The following is a 19,978-nucleotide window of genomic DNA, read 5'->3' as shown; positions in this document are numbered from 1 at the left end:
ATGTTCAGTAGTTTATATGGGACTTGATAAGTAATCACTAGTTGCGTCATCATTTTAGTGCAGTTTATTTTCAATTTAATTCTCAACAACTTCAGGGTTCTGATAAGGCAGTTGAGATTCAATGGTAGGCTATCTCTATTAATAATCAAGAAGTGAACCATGGTTATATGCTCAGAGAGAACCAAGTCTCTGAACTGTTAACATAAAGAAATACTATCACATCTGATTTCTTCTTTTTTTGGAGACATTCCTTTTAAGTATCTTCGAAAGCCCCTATAATGTTAACAGGAAATTGATTGACAGACCAAATTTTAATTGTTATAGGAATCTTAAAATAACCAGCTTCCTGAAAGTTTATTCATTTCCAAAGGTTTGACTGTGCACCAGTATTAGCTACAAAACTTACCCATGCCAAATAGTTTTTGCTACACTCAGCAATCTTTACTGATACGCAAGGATGATTGGTGTTTTCTATCCTTTACCCAATGTTTTCATCTTTAATATGATGGTTAACAAGATGATATTTTAACTAGTGCACAGTGATATTATCTGGGAACCCTGTCACTTAAAGCAGTTATGGTCATTTTTGTTTTTAATAGCTTAAACTTAAAACTTAAAACTTTCCTGATTATTTCAACTTTATCAAAAAAAAAAGAGAATATCTGAAATGCACTTTTTTTTTAATTTTGAGTACCCTTTTCATTGAACAAGTAGAATAATTTGTTACACCACTGGCAAGGGACATGTTGGGACTTATATCCTTTGTTAAAAATTGCTTTTCTGTTTAAAAAAAAAGAGCTGATATAGCTGCATAAAACCATTTTCAATAACGTAAATTAGATCAAATGATGACAAAAAAATCTTCAGTGCTAAGAGCTTCTTGCCTGATGTCATTATTCCTTAACTCTGCAAGCAACACATAATTTTTCTTCTCTGTAGCTCGTCACTGTAGTGAAACTACATGTATCTTTTTTGCTGCAAATTTTGGTTGCAAAGATTCTAAACAATAAAGTGTGGTCTTAGTTCAGGCTCATAAGTTTTTCTCTTTTAACTTCAATGGAAATTTATAAATGCTACGAAGTCCATCAGTTCAGAAGTCCACTAACCCTTATCATCAGTCTAGGAAAGATGTTGGCAGCTATAAGTTGATGACAATTTTTTTTAGAAAGTGCTTGTGGGCAACAGTTGTTTTTAAATAGTTTCAGTAATTAGTAAATAATTAGTAACTACTAGTGCTATATATTTTATCACACCATTATTTAAAAGTAGTTTTTTTTCAAAGTTTGATCTTATCTAATTTAAGTTTAAAATACTTTTTTTTTTTGTTTTTTATTTATAAAACTTATATTTTCTATTTTTCAAAACTCTATTGCGACATAATTTTTTAAATAACACAAGAAACACTTCCTAAAAGTTTGAGCTAATTATCTTAAAAAATGAAGGAGTAGATAAAATTTATTGAAATACTCTACTGCATTTTAGTTTGCGATCCCATAAGAAACCTTTTGTAGTCTCTGACTTTGACTGGTTATATTTCAAATTTTTTTTTGAATTTTAAAATTCTGTTAAAATTAAAAGTAACTTATAGCTTAGTTAAAACTCAACAAAATAAGACTAAACTAGGAAAAAAGTGATTTACCATCTCTATGCCCTTTTTTCTAGTTCTACAATTTTGTGTTGTTTACTACAAAGTTTACTAGATATTTTTAAATTATCACAATTATTTCTACACACTAGAAATTAAGTTTTTTCTTTTGCAAACGAATAATGTATAAGTAGAAAAATTGTTGTAACATTTTTATAATTAAATTTGATTTTTTTACTTTGAAAATATATTCTTAAAAGTCTAAAGGTCTACCAAATTTTTTGTAAGTATATTCTTATACCTCAAGAAAACAGAACACTTGAGCTATAAGAATATTAAAAAAAATATTTTAAAAATTGTAAAATTAAGATAACTGATATAAACTTTTAGGTTTAGTGTTTGCTGAATAGGTATTGACTGTATTCATAATTTTAATTACTTATCCTGCTACTGATGACTTTTTGTTATGTGGTGTTTGAAGCGTAAGGCGGGCGAGATGGATATAGCTTTCAATGAAGGAATCTATGGTCTGTGATGTGTATTATATGTATTATATATTATTCAAATAACTTTTGCGAAACATTCAAATTTTAACTTATTATAAAATAAAAATTAAAATGTTACTCTATTTTTGTTTTCATTACCATTAGTCCTTATTCAATACTAATTTCTTTACAATTTTTTAATAACTTAATATTATATTTTTTCATTTACAAGGTTTGCAAACGCCTTATTATGATAAACCTAGCCAGTATTTATTTCGGCCATCATCAGAAAGTTAAGATGTTTTATGCCATCGATAATAAACAATGAACTTCACCGCAAGACCTACAACAACAGCATAGTTATAGGTCGTAGGATTGTCTCGGATGCTGTTGTTGTAGATCTTGCGGTGAAGTTCATTGTTTATTATTATGATAAACCTACAAATGTTGTTTTCATTAGTTTTCGGCAGAAACATATGGTGTATAACTGAAAATACTTTTAACTTTGCATTGGTTTTATTAGGGTATAAAAGCACAACACAGAACCAAAGAACAATATACTTTCATTTATTTCATAAATTCTTTTCTTTTCTAACAAAATCTATGAAAAAACGGTAAAATGCTAACTAATACCTTCAGAAAATTTCTGAATCATAAAAATTGTCAGAAGAAATTAAAAAATATGTCAATTATATTTTACATTTAACAAAAAATAAGTTAAAAATAAATTATTTTTCTACAAAGACAATTTTTTAATTTACAGTTTTTTGAATGAAAGTTTGAACATTAATGTAAAAATTAGTAGCTTATTGAAAATAATTGTAAAATATACAATATAAATAGGTTGTACTTGCTTTTGTGTATAGTTTCAGTTCATTTAATATATACTGCAAAGTTATTTATAAAGTGATCTAAAAGTGCTAGATAAAATGTTTCCTAAAAAAAAAACTTTAAGTTACATAAAAAAAATATCCACTAGGTTTCAGTATAGAGTACTATATAGTATGTTTTTTTTGTTTAATTGTATCAATTTTTGTTATGAATTAAGAACGGATATAGTTAATGTATAGATTTATATAACATAAAATAGGTCATAACAGCTTCAGTGATATCTTAGTCTAGTTTTATAACTTTTGATATTAGTAACAGTATAAATAAAGTCATTTAAATTTGTTGTTTACTTTAGTTTATAAGTTAAATATTACAGTTAAGTATTTCTGACATATATATGGCTGTTAAAGTATTAAGTGGATCAAATATTATTAAGTAATAACTATTTATAATACTGGCTTATATCTTAATTGATTATAACCCTCTATAACAATTACATATTTTCTTGTTGTTTAATATAAATATATACCTCTTATTAGTGTTAAGCTAATTCAAAAAGTTAATCTTTTATCTGAAAAGTATCTAATTAACCAACTTGATTTTTTTTTAAATTTTATTAAATTCTTTGCTTAATTTTTTAAAAATAAAATATGAAACTTTTAAATGAAGACTGTATTTTTATTAATTTGTTTTAATTTTGTAAATATAAATAATTTTTGTATATAATCACTAGACAATTGTTATGATATTATCACTTCGAAAATTTTGATTAATCAAATATTCTGCAGTTTATTAAATTTATTTAGATTTTTTTATTATTACATTACTATGAGTAAATAACATATTGCGCATGGTTTTATATCGAATCAATTTAACAAAATAATTTTAAAATTTTCTTTTGTTCAAAATTTTTAATTTTAAACCAGATATAAAGTAATTTCTACTCCAAATATTGATAATGTCAATAAACACGTTGAAAAGTTAAAAATTTTAACAGCCAAATAATTTTAATTTAAATATTGTTAGGAGTTTATTTTTATGTTATCGTACTTATCTGGAGAAAAAAATTATCTTCTTTAAAGTTTAAGTTCCATTTAAGCAATTTAAGAAGCACATAATTTAAAAGTAATGGCAGATTTTAATTTATAATTATACCTAAATAGTTAAGGTATATTAACGTAAGTTAAAATACACCAAAATTCTATGTTTAGCAGATATTTATCTACAAGTTTCACTTTTTTCTTATACTTTTGCTAAACAATAAATCTAAAATAGATTAAGGTAAAAAAAATTAAATTCAACAAAAAATTATATGTATGTTTACTACAATAGCAAGACTTAATATTTAAAACATCAAAAAAGTCCCTTTATATTGTATAATAAGTCAAACCTTCAACGTCAATAATTTTATTTTTATTTTTTTTCAAGGCATTTTGCTTAGCTCTACTAATTTAGGATTTATTTGTTTGCAAATACTTAGATTTTTTTAAAAATCAATTTTTTCTTTGAATTTGTGTTTTGAAAATTTAAACAGGTTAAAATATAAAATTATACTTTCCTACAACTCTTTAGAGGCAATTTTGCTAAAACTAAACTGCTTTAATCTAAGAGCATAAGTTCCAGATTTCCGTGAAAAAACGCCACACATTTGCTTTTGATATTTTAAGTTAAAGTAAAAAAAAGGTATATTCTCTTTATAACTATTGACTTATAAAACTTTTACAAATGAGTTTTATAACATTTGATTTTAAAAGGTATAAATTATGTTTACCTTTTCAAAGTTGTATTCTAAAGTTTACTAAGTAGTTTTAAAACTAAATTCATTCTATTGAATATATTTTTTGTGTAAGGATCGATAACTCTGAAAATCATCTGCTATTTAAAATAAAGACTTGTTCTCCTAGATATGTGCTCTATTAAATATGTAGTATAAGCCTATCATGTTTTTGTATAATGTTTGCAGAAAGAACTGAATATGTTTCAAGTAAACATTTTATCTCCGCTAGATGAACGAAAAACTATTTGTTTTGTAGCTCTTTGGAATTAATTGCTGCAATGAGGTTGGTTTGTTAGCAAGATATAAACTTAACTTCAATAGCTTGTTTGCTAACAATGAAATTATTCAGCTTTAGTTTTTCGAAACTGCTATGTTATTTATCTGATTCTTCAAAGCTAATACGCTTTCTTAATTTTTTTTGTTTACTAAACACGATCCCTAAACATTTCACATTTTTACTTGATTTTTACAAGGTATAACTATTTAGAAGACAATATCCCACTTGAAACATAACTTTGTAGTCCTAAATAGTTCAAAACTTACTTAGCAAAAGTACTATTGTTCAAGATTTATAATGTAAAGCTCACGGTTTTTTAGTCTGATTCTATTAAGCATTGTTTTCTACTTCAGCATTGAAAACCATTGCGTTTTATTTTAAATTTCTCGAAAACGATCTTAGTAACATTGCTTCTTTTATCAATTTGAGTCTTCAAATACCCATGTGATCTCTTTTTTATATTAGTTTTTTATTTTTAAATTGTTATATAAATATATTTTTTTCTTAAAACTTTCTTGATAAATGTATTAATTTTAAGTTTTATAATTTAATTTAAATACATATATTTTTGTCTATTTAATTCTATAGTTTTCATAGACAAGCTTCTTTCAATCAACTTTAAGCAAAAAGACAGAGCTATTTACCCTTAAGAATTTAAAAAATTAGGTATGGTGCTTAGTCAAGCTATATACTTAAAGCTATAAACTAAAAAACTTTTTTAGTTGAAATTGTATTTAAGTTGTGATGATTTTTATTAAAACAGTGTTTTCTTAAATAAACTAACAAACTATCTATACATAATAATTATTTGAATTAAAGCTGATGTTTATACCAGATCAGGGGGAATGGGGTTTAAATTAGTAATGCTGCAAAAAAGTAAATAGGTAATTAACTAGTAAAGGTGCGATATCAAATAAAAAGGCACGACTATTTTTTAAATTTTTGCCGAGGGGGCGTTTATTGGAAACCCTTTACTAGATTATTAGAAATATGTAATAAATAGCTGCTATCCCGTTTTAGATCAAGGTTCTGCAAATAATGTCCCGCAAAGCAAAAACCTGCGGCCCGCGATGTACTTTTCAGTTAAAAGCACACTTATTTAAACAAAAAAGTATTCGTTTTAAAACTTACAGATATGTCCCTAATTCAATAATTGATAGTTCTTAATTATTGCACAAGTTATCAAATTTTGGTTTAAATTAGTTTTTCTCTCTCTTGAAAGAGTACGGCCTGCAAGAAATTTAATTTTTTACTTTATTTATTTTAATTTATTACTTATAAAAGGCTACCGACTCTTGGTTTAAATGTATATATTGATATAGTATAGCATTACACCTACTAAAGTGGATCAGAAATAAAATAAAGCAAATTTTAACTTGAATGTAAACCTATTTGTTTAGTTTGTGTAGTTTTTATCAATTTTTATGGGCACACTTTAGTAACAGTATAATAAACAATTATTGATTACAGTTGTTTTACAGTTATTGATTTTAAATTTAAACTAGCTGCTCAAGTTTTTTATTATATTTATTATTCAAACATAACTGATAAAGTAAAACTTAAAAATTTTAAGATGAAAGGTTTTGTTTTGAAAACTTCAAGAACAGCTAAACTATTAATTGAGTAGATTAAAATTTTTACCTTGTTTAAATATTTTTAATTTTTAAATTGAATATCAAGTTTGTAATCTTACTTTTTATTTATTGAAAGTCATTAAAAATTAATAAATTTTTCTTTATTTTACCTTTTATGCAAAGTAGTAGTAGTATGTATATATTCCTTTTAAACAACTTTTGTAGAGTAATTAACTATTAGCTTACTACTAATATCACTAATTTGAAAAAGTTTTTGATTAAGTTAATATTGTAGACAATACTTATAATACTAATTTGTATGTTTTTTCTTATTAATAAAAGTTTATATTAATTGAGTAACAGTTAATAGCCAATATTTAAATAAATACATCTTGACATTATCCTCCATGATATTTAAAGCCACAGTTAAGTATATAGTAAATTATAAGCCATTTATTGGTCAGTTGTGTGACCTAATGTTTAGGAAATGCGAGATTAAATTAATAACTGTCATAAAAGATGATTACCATAGCATTTAAGTAGAATTGTGTATAAAAATAACAACTTAAACAGACTTTTAATATATTTGCTGTAAAGTTTAGATATTTTCAAGGTAATATAAGTGTATAATAAAACAAATTTCATTTGTGACTATTTTTTTACTAAAAGTTTTTCTATCAGTGATAAAATTTTCATAATTTGAATTTACGGTTATAAACCTTTACTTATAAATTAGAATAATTATATAATTTTTTAGAAGATAAGATTAAATTAGTAATAAAATATTAAGTTTCAGTAAAAAAAACAAGTTTAATAATGTGCACTGTGCAGAGCTGATCATTATATAAATAAACTTTGGTGTACACTAGATTATTCTTAAAGAAAAAAAAAGTGCTTACTTTTTATATTTATATTTGAATTGTAAATAATAAAAGATTCAAGAGTGTGAAAACGGTTACAAAGGTAAAATGTATTATTGAATATTTAACTACTTTAGAAAAATTACACTGTTTACCAGACTTTGGTGCATATCAAAGTATTCTACGCATATTTCAATAAAAATTTCTAAAACATGTATCAGTCTTTTAAACATATTTGTTTTACTGCGAGAAGAAAACTTATATAGCTTAACAATATTAAAATGGTAGTTGATTTTTTGTAATATTATTTGGCATACTATAATAAACAATGTTAAAAGTTGTTCTGAAAATATTTTCAGTAAGTAGAAAAACGTTTCATCAAGTATAATAAAATTGTTATTTTATTTAACAAGAAGAAAAATTTTGTTGTTTGAAAATTTCCTGTTTATTGGCTACAGTACAGTGCATACTTTCTAAAAATTTCAGAAATTTCTTTTGCTAAGGCTTTACCTTCTTTTTGCTATTATAACAATGTAAACTTACTTTTTTTTTGAAATTTATCAGCTGTTTTTTTGTAGTAAGAAAATAAGAAAGTAAATAAATAGCTTAAAATTTTTAAAATTCACATTAAAATAAATTAGTGTTTGCTATTTAATGTAATAAATAAGTTTAAGTTTTATTTGCTAAATAGTTAATGCACATTAACTATTTAGCAAATAAGTGATATGAGTTTTGTATATAAGCTCAATTCACTTTTAGTGCGTTATAAAATTCCTACTAATTCAGCTGTTGTAGTATAGTTTAAAAATATTATTTAGATTGAATAACTCTTTAATAATAGCCTTTATTTCGGTTAAAAATAAAAGTTAAACTGTATATAAACAAAGTTAATATAATGTTTTAAAACCTTGCTAATTATTTCAATACTTTTTTAATTTTGTTTTTGAAATTAATTATATAAATAATATATCTAAGGTACGGCGCACTCGTAGGTATTATACTACATAACTTTTTTATTAAATACTTGTTTCTGACATACCACAAAAATTTTACTGTTAGATTTTAGTTCTGAATTCAATGAAATTTAATTGCTTAAAACTGAAACATGTAATTTTTCATAAATTTTGTAAAGTACTATAATTATTTAATACTTTTAGATTTTTTTTACATAAACTACAATGTAATTTTTATTAATAATTATTTTGAGTGTTTTATTTAGTTGTATTTTTAACAATAAAAATATTTGACTTCCTACTTTAATTATCTAACGTAATGAACATCAAACAAAATATTTTATTTTATATTAACCTTTAATTAAACTTAATCTTATATAAACACTGGCACTTTTGATTTTCTTTCCTTATATAAACTTGAACTCATCTAATAAATATTCGCAAGTTTTTAATTTGGCTAATTTATCAATTTGGAAAAGTATTCAATTGTGGTTTTTCTTTCACTCTATAATGTAATAAGTTAAGAGTATAATTTATTTCGACATTTAGTCACGACCAAGAGTATTAATATTTTAAACTTTTTATAGTTTATACCTTTTTGTTTTTTGAAAAGTTCAACTAGTACAGTCAAATTTTTGCAACTCAAGTTTTATAAATTTGAACACTTATAACCGTTACTTGAAGAATTATCATTACAGGTTTATACAACAATTCGAACCTTGAATTCATATGTGTTTTTACTTTCTTATATCTAAAATGTTTTGATAGCTAAGATGGCTTTACAGTTCTAGAATTGAATCATGTTTTGTGAAATAAATTGAACAATTCTGAAACAAAAGTTGTTGTCTAACTAAATATTAATTTTAAAAACATATTTGATTTAAGAATAAAAAGCATCAAAATCAAACCAAAATGTTTAATATTTTATAAATTATTTGCAAGTTCAAAAATTACATTGGGAAAAGTTATTATTTGGTCAAAACCTGTTTAAACTAGGAATTAAGAAACTAGTAGGTTTTTTTTTGTGAACCTAATACCTAAAATACTTAAACATGGTATTAGCCTAAGAAAATTTGTTTAGGGACTGTGCTATTTTATTTCTCAAGCTTTTTGTATGAATTTTTGAGTTGTAGGTATTTTGTACTTAAGTTACTGAATCTAGACTGATTATTATTTTTTCTATTAAGATAAAACATAGATTTTGAAAATTTTACAATAGCTATGGATTAAGAAAAAAACATCTCTTTAAACTGTAAAAAGAAGAGATAATTTTCTTTACAAGCAATATGTAAATAAATTTATCTACAAATTCTTAAACATGTGTTAAACATTATTCAACAGCTGATAAAAAGTTTAAAGTTCAAAAGACTTTTCTAGCTATAAAGTTTGTCATTTTAAAGTTTAATGGCTTTTTAAGTAAATGTTTTTAATAAAAAACTTCGATTACGATACGATATAGTATATAACTGTAAGCAATAAATGTATTAACTATTTTTAATATGCCTGAGAAATTTGTAATACTGTACAAAAAAAAAAAAAAACGCTGTTATAAACCTTTAATTATCTTATTTTTTATATCGTTGTTTATTGAAAGAATAAGCATTGTTCAGCTAATCAAACAAGCTCATCTAGCCAGATCTTGAACACGTAACCAAATAATCTTTGTTTAAACAGTATTTTTTGTAATATGAGAAATTGAAGAAAATTTTATTTTAGAAGAAATTTTAGTTAACTATATAATATTTATATACTATTGTTAAGCTTAATTGCATTGATTCAGGATAGATTAACGCTAGAATTTATACTTTAAATCATTACAAGCTCTGAAAAAGCTCAGTATTGAAAGTTTAAAGGGTTACACGACAACTCAAACTCTTATAAAAGTTTCTTATGGGCCAATGTAAGAATGATAATCTGAAATTAAAAAATAATGTATTTGAAGGTATAACTCAGGGGTCAAAAGCCTTTTGTAGGTCGCGGATCAATTGCCCGGGGGCCGCCTTGTATACAAAAATTAAGCAATAATAGAACACTAGTAAAGAATAAATATAAAATTAGGTACCTAAATGTAAGTTGGTACTACTAAAACGTTTCTTTTGTTTTAAAAACGTATGTTTTTAGATAAAAGTACCTCGCAGACCGAATTTTTTGGCTTTGTGGGCCAAATTTAGCCCGAGGGCCGCAGTTTTCCGACCCCTGGTCTAGTAAATAAGTTTATCATAAAAAAAACTAAAAGAGACATTTCACAATAACACAGAACAATTAAAAAGTTATTTGTTGTGCATCCTTTTGAAATGAGGTAAATAGTAGAAATCTATGATATTTAACTTTTTCAAAATATAAAATGTACAGCCTGTAAGTAGACTAATTACTTAAACCCATTTAAAAATATGTTAGATTAAGCTTAGTTATGAAAAAAATAAAAATAACATCAAAAACTAATTGTTCGTAAACTAAGCTAGTTAAATAAAACGTTATTTTATTTTATTTAAATATTTTTTAATATAGTTTTTGATTCCCTAAAAATAAATTTTATGTGTGTATATAACAAGTTGTATACTTTACAGGAATTACCAGCTTTACAAAATATAAAAATTTTCTTACTGTTGCTACTGTATTTAAAAGATCGAGTTAGTTTTAAGTATATAATTTTTTTGAATAAGTATAGCTTTAACTTTTTATTGAAATAATCTAAATAACAGCTTTGTATCATTTAACTTATTTAGTAACAACTTAGTCTGATCAATTAATTGACTAATTTTACTTTTAAATATTCATTAAAATGTCAAACTTTTTTAAAATTCAACTAAAGCACGTTTAAAAACTGTTCATAGTAAATAAAGTATTTGTATCGATTGCGTTTCTACAAGTTAATTTGGCCAATCCCTATATATTAATAAACAAATCCATGATAAGTCACACTACATTACTTTTTCTATTCGAGCCAACTTTGTTTGTTGCAATTTTCAATATTTACCTGTCTATAATTGAGTTTAAAGTGAGCCTAAGTCTACTTTAATTATTTATTTACTTTTGTTTTTATTTAAACTTTTAAAACAATATTTTTCCTGATGCTTATTGATAACCTTTGTTAGACTTTGTCTACGGTATTATAACATAAACGTTTTATTATGTTTATAAAACCTAATTTTTTGCTAATTATATATCTTAAACTACAAAACATGAGTAAGTCATATATTTAATTTTGTAATAAAAGATACGAAATACTTTGTTTTATATCTATCTTTTTTAATAATAGTTTTATTTTTGATTTACTCCCCAAAGATATTTAAATTCACTGATTTTTTATAAGTTGGGAAGAATTGTTTATTTGAATCAGTCTAAATGTATTACAATATTTTTGAATAATTAATCAGAACCTTTTAGTCTTTTGCTGTTGTATTTATTTGTATTTGATTTTTTTTTTAAATATTGAAGTTATAGAATATTATGCAACAGTTTGTGGAAATAAAAACATTTAAAGTGTAAACAGTCTAAGTTCAATATTTTAATAAATACTTCGTGTTTGTTATTTATATATAACTACTACTTTTTAATGTTTGTGTAAACAAATGTTCCAAACATTCGATCAAAATATTACCGCATTTTGATATAGGTTTGTTGAACTAAAAGTCTGCGTTCGGCACTCTATGTTTTATTTTTGATGATTGCTAATAATTAACTACATATTTGCCTGTTTCAACCAAAACGTGAGTAAGCAAATTTAGGCGTCTTGTTTGCCGATCAACAGAAATCAAGCACATTTGTTTGTTCAGAGCAAATTTGTATACGATTTATCAGTCTGTTGTTTTAAAAAATTGTAAAAGTTAATAATAACTCATCTGCTCAGTAATGTTTAATATTATATTTTAAACCTAAAACTCTAACAAAAAAGCTGTAAGTTTATGTAGATCTCTAAATACAAATTTTCTTTCTGTTTTTTATGAATTAAATATGACACTTTTTTTTTAACCGAAAGTATTATAAATTAGTTATACAAATAATTTTTTTAGATATTTCTTTGTATTCGCTATTTATGAAAAATCAAGTTAATTAATGTGTATAATTTCTTAAAAGTTGTTTTGTTTTTTTGTTTAATTAAAACTTGTATTTTGTATAACAGACAGCTATTTTACTTTTTCCAATAATGAATTACTGGTTTAAAATAAAAATTATAAATATAGTGAGTTACATTCTGATAGTTATAAGTTTTTATATTTTAAAACTTTGAAATTGTGTTTTATTAGCAACAACTGTAAAATAAATAAACGCTTATAAAAAAGTCTTTTAAATACAAATGTGATTCCTTGCAAACTTTATTGGATTTAAAACTTAGAATATATTGATTTTGTAAAGTATTGCAATTGTAACTCTTGCAATTTACAAATCGATTTATAACATGATACTGTATACTTGTTCTTACTTGTTATTTTTAAACTAGTTTAGCATAGCAACTTAATACTTAGCAATTTCTTCTTTCGGGTAATCATTCTATTATGTTGAATTACTGGTTATTAGCTACTGCTGGGAAAACTTCATTTATTTTTCATTAATGCCAAGAGTTCAATTCCTCTAGTATTATTCATTTATCTCTACACTGTTTTTCCATTATAACCCGGTTTAATTTAAAGTTTAATATTATTTTGCATTTCTATACAAAGCTTCTCTAGTGTAAACTTCACTAACTACTGTTAAAAAAAAATTAGTACTATATATATAAATACTACATTTAAAAGCATAAAAGCATCTGTAGTGTAGAATGCAATTTTAGGTATACTTTTTGAGACTTGTGTTTCCTCTTAACTTATGACTTTTTAAAAGTTTATACTACAATTATAAATAGCACATTATCTTTGGCTTATCTTAATAATTTTGTTAAAAAAAGAAAAAAATTGTTCCAAATAAGAAACTATAAAATAATTAATTAATAATATTTTACACAATTTTTTTATCCATTATAATTTTTGTTAAAATATACAAGGTCTAACACTAAAAATACAAAAAGTTATAAGCTTTTTTAAAGAAGATTTTTGTTTTGTTGACTTAAAAAAATACTTATAAAAGATAATGTTCTTGTAAAAAGTATTTTTGTGTAAAAAATCATAAATTATATTAAAGTTTTACTTCTACAGAATTTAAATCAATTAAAAAATTATAAGATTTTTTGTGTATAGAGTATAAATAATAAAAGTTAAGTCTAAAATAGATTATATTCTCAATGTTAAAGAAATTTTCCATACGTCAAAATAGAAAGTGCGGAGTTTTAAAGTAACCACAAGTTTTATTTCATAACAAGCAAGAAAATTAATTCTGACTATATCACATTTGTTTTGCTCTCGATCAAGATAACCTGCTTTTTTTCGAATCTTGTTTGATCAATCTTGTTTGTTTTTCAATTAATTTAATTTACTGCTAATTTTGCTCGATTTCGGCTCATCTATGGATCTTTCTAAAACTTGTTGCTTCGCATAACCTTGTTTTATTTTTGCAGACATTCAAAGGTTTTAAAGTATTATGTTATGGATTTAACTTTTGTATTTCATACTTTAAATTGAATATTTACTCTAACAAGCTATTTTTACATATTTTTGAAAAACTGAGATTTTTTTACTAATTGTATCAGAAGTACGATTAACTTGAGTTCATAATTTACATTTTATTTTACATAATGCACTAGTATTAGTTAAAAGTTCTAGAAAGAGTGAAAATGTAGTCAAATGTATATAGTCATTATCTATCTAGTTTGTTCTTACTTTACAATAACTTTTTAAGCATTTTATACCTAAAAAGTTAATTTTCCGCTTTTAAAAACTTGTGCATGTTAAATAAGCTGTATGGTTTTTACGTTATAAGCTAATACATATTTTTTTATGAAGCATCATAAAAAAATGTTTTTAGTACCTATTATATAAAAACCATTGTAGCAATTATACAGCTTTGTGATTAAAATTAAATTTTATAAAATTTTATTAAATTTAACTAATTCAATATTTTTCAGATTTTCTTAGTGTTTCAAACTTGTCTAAATTTCAAGCTGATCTGATATTGACTTACTGTTTCCATTCTTACTTGATGCAAAACATTAAGGTTATTTTACTATGTTATAAAAGATAAATGTAGTGTTTAGCTTGTTATGAAACAGCTGTATAACTACATTAAAAAAAGATAAAAATTTGGTGAAACAGCTGTCTGGCAAAACCAAATTTTTTACTTGTAAATTTATTTGATAAAGAGCTTAAAAAATTTAAACGTTTACTTTAGCTAAAATTTTATTAACCAAACGAAGTATTTTAGAAAAATTCAGAAAACTTTACTCTTAAAACGCCCTTGTTTTTCATTAATGTGTATAATTTCTTTTTTTAGACTGTTTTTAATCACATACTATTATTTTCAACATTATAAAAAAGCAAATCAGCTTTGATCTAAATGATAATGAGGCTAATTTAAAGTAATTGTTATTTAAAATGTTGTCAAATTTCTACAAATTTTATAGTATTTGTAAATGTACATATTGTTTAATTAAGTTACTTTTTTCTAACTTACTCATAAAAAAGTATCATTGATATTTTTGGTTTTATAAGCTTTCTTTTTTACAATATAATATTTAAAAAGTTTTTAAGATATAAAACAACCTACTTAGGTATTTCTTAAAGTTCGATAATACAATAAATTCAGTATTGGTATGTTTTTTAAGTATTTTTTATATACTTTTTATAACCAACTGTTTAGTTGAAATAAATTAAGCTTCTATATTTTAATTACAAGTTGTTATAAAAAAGTAGATTTTTTGAATTAAACACAGAAGAATAGCTGCGCAATAATATAAAAACATTTTCCTAGCTGTATTCAGTTATTTATATAGAATAAGCTTAAAGCTTGTAATGAAGTTACAATATAACTATTTTTTATAAGTGATAATGTTATATTGAAAATGTGTTGAAAGTTTAGTATTTTATTTTAAGTATATAAACACTTTAAATTAAATAAATAAGCAGTTTAAAAGCGTTGATACGTGATATAACAAGCAGCAATTAAAGCAGATTCTGCTAATTGTCACATTTTATCACCTTATCAGTTTCACTCCTTTCGTCATTACTACAACGCTTCATTTATTGTATGATGTATAAGATGTTATAGTTATACTGCAAGTATTTTATTTATAGCTGTGTTTTTCTATCTCCAGCCTGCATCAACATTGATATGAGTTACTTTCAACGCTTTAAATTCTTTAATTGAAGTTGATTTCTGCTATTTAGCTTAAGGTTGTTTTTTTCTTTGAATCGACATTAGTTTTAAGAATTTTTGAAATGAAAATTTTTTTCAGTATTTTACTCCCTTTAAAATTTGACAGGATATAAAAAATAAAAAAGAACCTTATAGATTGAATTTAAAATAATCACACGTAGAAATTTTCATATTAATGCCAATATTTTTTTTCCAAAATTTTCGTAAGCTTTCACACCTTAAAAAAATGTTCAAATTTTTATATTACACGTTGTTAAAAACTACACAAATGAACTTTAAACTAGTTGTATGAAACCACCCACTTTGCTTTCATATTATTCATTAATCAGCTTTTTACTAATTTTTATACGGTCAGCTAAAATTAATACTCTGATCGTCTATCTAAGTTATACTTAAGCTTTTTTTTATATTGTATCATGTTCTTAGTATTTAATTGTTTATTTGCCCCTTTTAATTTATATGTGTAACTAGTTGTTCATCTGACCAAAATAAAATAGTGTTTTAAATTAAGATTTTTAGATAATCTTATTCAACTGTTCTAATGTAACGGATTCGAAAAAGTCGATTGATATAAGTTGCTAATTAAAATAAAATACAACTACTGTAGCATTTAAATTTATAAATTCTGATAGAACCTTATTTATAACATTTATTTAGTTTTAACAAAATCAATAGTTAGACAGTTTACAAAAAAGGTATAAAAAAAACTTTTAATATACTTTCTTACTATGTATTGATTCTAACAATTTATAATTTAAGTACAATCTTTGTAAAAAATAAGAACCAGGGCAAAGGGGCGGGAACGGGTCAAGTATGCACGAAGACATTTTTGCACGAAGACTTTTTTGCACGAAAACAATTTTGCACGAAGGGTCATTTTTGCACCAGAGTAAAAAAAAAAAAAAATAAAATAAAAGAAATTAATTAAAAAAAAAGTTACCGACCGAGGGTAAGGGTTAGGGGTAACAATAATAAAAGAAATACCTAAAAAAATTACTAGAAAATAAACAAAATAATAAATTAATTAATAAAAAATAAATTATAATAAACAAAAAAGAAAAAAAAATTACCGAGGTTAGGGGTAATAGTGATAGTAAAAAAAAACATAATTAATTAAAATTAATAATATAATAATTAAAAAATTTTTCAACATGTTCAAAAGTGTCTTCGTGCAAAAGTGACCCCTCGTGCAAAATTGATGCCGTGCAAAAGTGTCGCTGTGCAAAAATATTCTTCGTGCAAAAGTGTCCCTTCGTGCATTTTAGTACAGTTTTATCTCGCACTTTTTATGATACTTTTGAACACCTAACAAAACTTAAACCAATGTTTAGGAAATAAGTGATCAAATTCGGTGAAGTTTAATCGGTTCTTAATGGAAGATGTAAACCAAAATGACAAAAAGAGACTATTTCCCTACAAATATTTGTTTTTATTTATTTTTAACTGAGCTTTATTAAATTTCAAATTTACTCCATTACTAATATTTAAACAATTTACCTATAAAAAAATTTGTAAATTAAAATTTAAAAAACAACCTTTTTAAATTATGTTTTATGTATAAAATAGTCTAACTTGTCATTAATTTAAATTATTTAAGAAATGTTTCCTTAAAATTTGAGGTTTCTAGTTCAAAAATAAAAAATAATATATATTTTTAGTGAACTGTTAAATTTCTTAGATAATTAACCATGAAAAAATTGCGGTCCACATGTTTGTTACAAAAAGTTAAAAAAAAAGACCATATCTTAAAAAATAGGAAAAAATTTAAAACCTAAAAAACAGACATGTAGTTTATACTTTGAGCTTTCGTAAGAGATTTAATGCCAATTTTTGTAAAAAAAAGTCTTTACCTCCTTATACGTTAATTGATTTTTTTAATGTAAAAGATTATAAAAGTAGAATTTAATATAACTATAAGTGTGAAACCAAAAAATCTGTTAGAGTTTTAATTTTATTTTGATAAGTCATAAGCTTTAATAATATATAGTATTGGAAGTTTATATTAAACTGAAGCAACAGTTACTTTTTACCTTGGAAATTTTACTTAAAACTATATATAAAGAAAAAATAGTCCAAATTTGAAAATATAAGTTTAAAAACCATTTTATTACTAGGTTCACACATGCGTGTACATAGTACTAAAATTAAATAAGTTAAAAAAACATTAGAAACTAGAAAAACACTTTAAGTATAAAAAATAAAAGCGAAATCAAATTAAACTCGGAAGCTTGCTGGCGCGAGAGTAGTGAAAGTTTTCCATATATAGACCACTTATATAGCTATCAGCTCTGCGCGTAAATGTAGGTGTACTAAATCGATTAGCGGCTGGCCACTGATCAAAAAAGCTAGCTGCAGGAGGTGGAGCGTTTGTGTTTAACAAGTGGTCTCTAGAGATGTTGCGAATTAATACATCATTATAAAGTGGACAACTGCTACGGCCAGTCGTAATTAAACAGTATTTATTTGTTTAAAGTGCTGCATTTGGAATAGTTTCAAGTTGAGTGTATCTGTGTTTATAGCTAGGGTGTTCACTTGAAAACAATCGAATAATCAATTCGGACATTCAAACGTACACATAGTCTTTAGCACTAGATTTTCTAGTACATTATCTTAAGTTTCTATGTATTATTTTTATTTCCTAAATATTTAGACTATTGAAATACACTTATCAACCATTTCTGATGTTTAAGTGTTCATTAGCTTAATATAAAGTTTTTACATGTACACGTTTTCATAACTTTTTTTATTTAGTACTAGTGTGTGTTTCTATAACACTGAAGTCATTTGAAATTTACCTTATTATTCTACAAATTAAATGACTTTTTTCTGTCTTCGATATTTTTCATTGAAATGTACAAAAGATAATCAAAAAGAACTCTTTGTTTTGAAATTTATTCTAGCAAACTGATTTTTTTTTTACTTACAATAAAGGAATAAATCACATTGCTTACTTTTATTGCTAATACGATGCTGCTTTAGTTTTACGATGTTATGTGTTCTACAAAAACTTTACAACAAACTTAAAAACTTTTCTATAAACAGATGTGTGACGTCATCGAAAAATTACGTATGGTTGTAAGAACAAGAAGATGTTTTATCTCCAACGGATAAGCTTGATGGGTGGACGCGAGGCGTTTTATTTTTGTACTGCTATATAATTATTATAAAAACTATGTTTCTACTGATCGTGAAATTTTTAAGTATGATTATTTATACTTATTTCTTACTAGTTGTTCTTGTTCTTTTTTGGATGTGTTGTTATTTAAAAAAACTCTTGGTTACTTCAGTGAGAAGTAAAGTAATTATTAGTAATAAATATTATTTATACAATATGTATAAGTATGCTTTGTTAAAATTTTGTTTTAACTTATACCATGACAACTTTAATTCTTTTTAACCAATAAAAACTGAATAAACTAATGTAAAGTACTACTTTTTTATGATTTAACAAAGTTTTAAAAGATAAAAGCTGTTTTAATCTCTACTAAATTGCTGTAAAATTTAAAGTTGTGATTCCCTAAATTGACGCAAACAAGTTTTTTGTTATTCGGTTAGAGCACATTCTTGTTTAAAAAATAAGCACATAAACAGAATTTGTGTTTGAAATTCGAACATTTTGTTTTTATTTTCGAACATTTTAGTAGCACAACAAGCGAGCCGCGTTGGGATTTGAATTTTAAAAGTTGACGAGTAAACATCAAATTGGACACAATTTTGGAAAGCCGCAGACACGCTTTATGTGTTTTTACTGTGACGTAATAAATGAACGCTTGGTTCGAATCAAAAATATTCTGTCAGAAAACATCAAACAAAAATTTTCCTTAGAGGTTTTGTTTTATTGTTTAAGTTTGTCGTCTTATATAAGTTGAATGTTGATTGCTTGTGTTTGTTTATTTAACTTTCAGATACATGGTGAGTTTTCTTTTATTTCAGACAATAAGTGAAAAATAAGATAGTCTTTAAACGGTGTAATTTTTTACTTTCAATAAGTTACAATTGAACTTGAAAATGATTTACCTCTTAACAAAAATGCTTTTTGTATACATAAAAAGGATATTAAAAAAAAGTTCTGCAAAATCATTAGTTTTAATATGCCATAAAATTGCATAGTGAAGCACGTTTAAATGTTATTAATTTCTCTTAACAATTTTCTTTCTGTTGTACAGTTTTTGTCTTTTTAACTAAAAGTGTCCGGCTGTGTTTACTTTTCAACAGAGTTTTTAAACAAACTCCAGCTCTCTTAACTGATAAGTTATATTTTATTATAATGCTTTTAGCCTGTCGTCTTTTCATATTAATAGAATTTAATGCATTTTTATTATTATGATAAAATATTGTATTTTTAAATTGTTATTTCACATGCTAAGGTTTTTTTAATATATATAAGTTGT

The 19,978-nt window shown here is 24.2% G+C and overlaps 1 long non-coding RNA gene across 1 annotated transcript; it reads left to right on the top strand.

Annotated features, from left to right (window-relative positions):
- Nucleotides 1-1,982: 1,982 nt before the first annotated feature.
- On the top strand, nucleotides 1,983-19,978 carry LOC145834814 (uncharacterized). Its single transcript, XR_014369793.1, has 4 exons — nucleotides 1,983-2,112; nucleotides 4,865-4,961; nucleotides 14,341-14,429; nucleotides 18,630-19,978. It is a non-coding gene; the product is annotated as an uncharacterized LOC145834814 (long non-coding RNA).

The sequence above is a fragment of the Thalia democratica genome, chromosome 4 (genome assembly GCF_965202585.1).
Source record: "Thalia democratica chromosome 4, ktThaDemo2.hap1.1, whole genome shotgun sequence".
Lineage (NCBI taxonomy): Eukaryota > Metazoa > Chordata > Thaliacea > Salpida > Salpidae > Thalia > Thalia democratica.
This window is presented reverse-complemented; position numbering and strand designations above follow the sequence as displayed.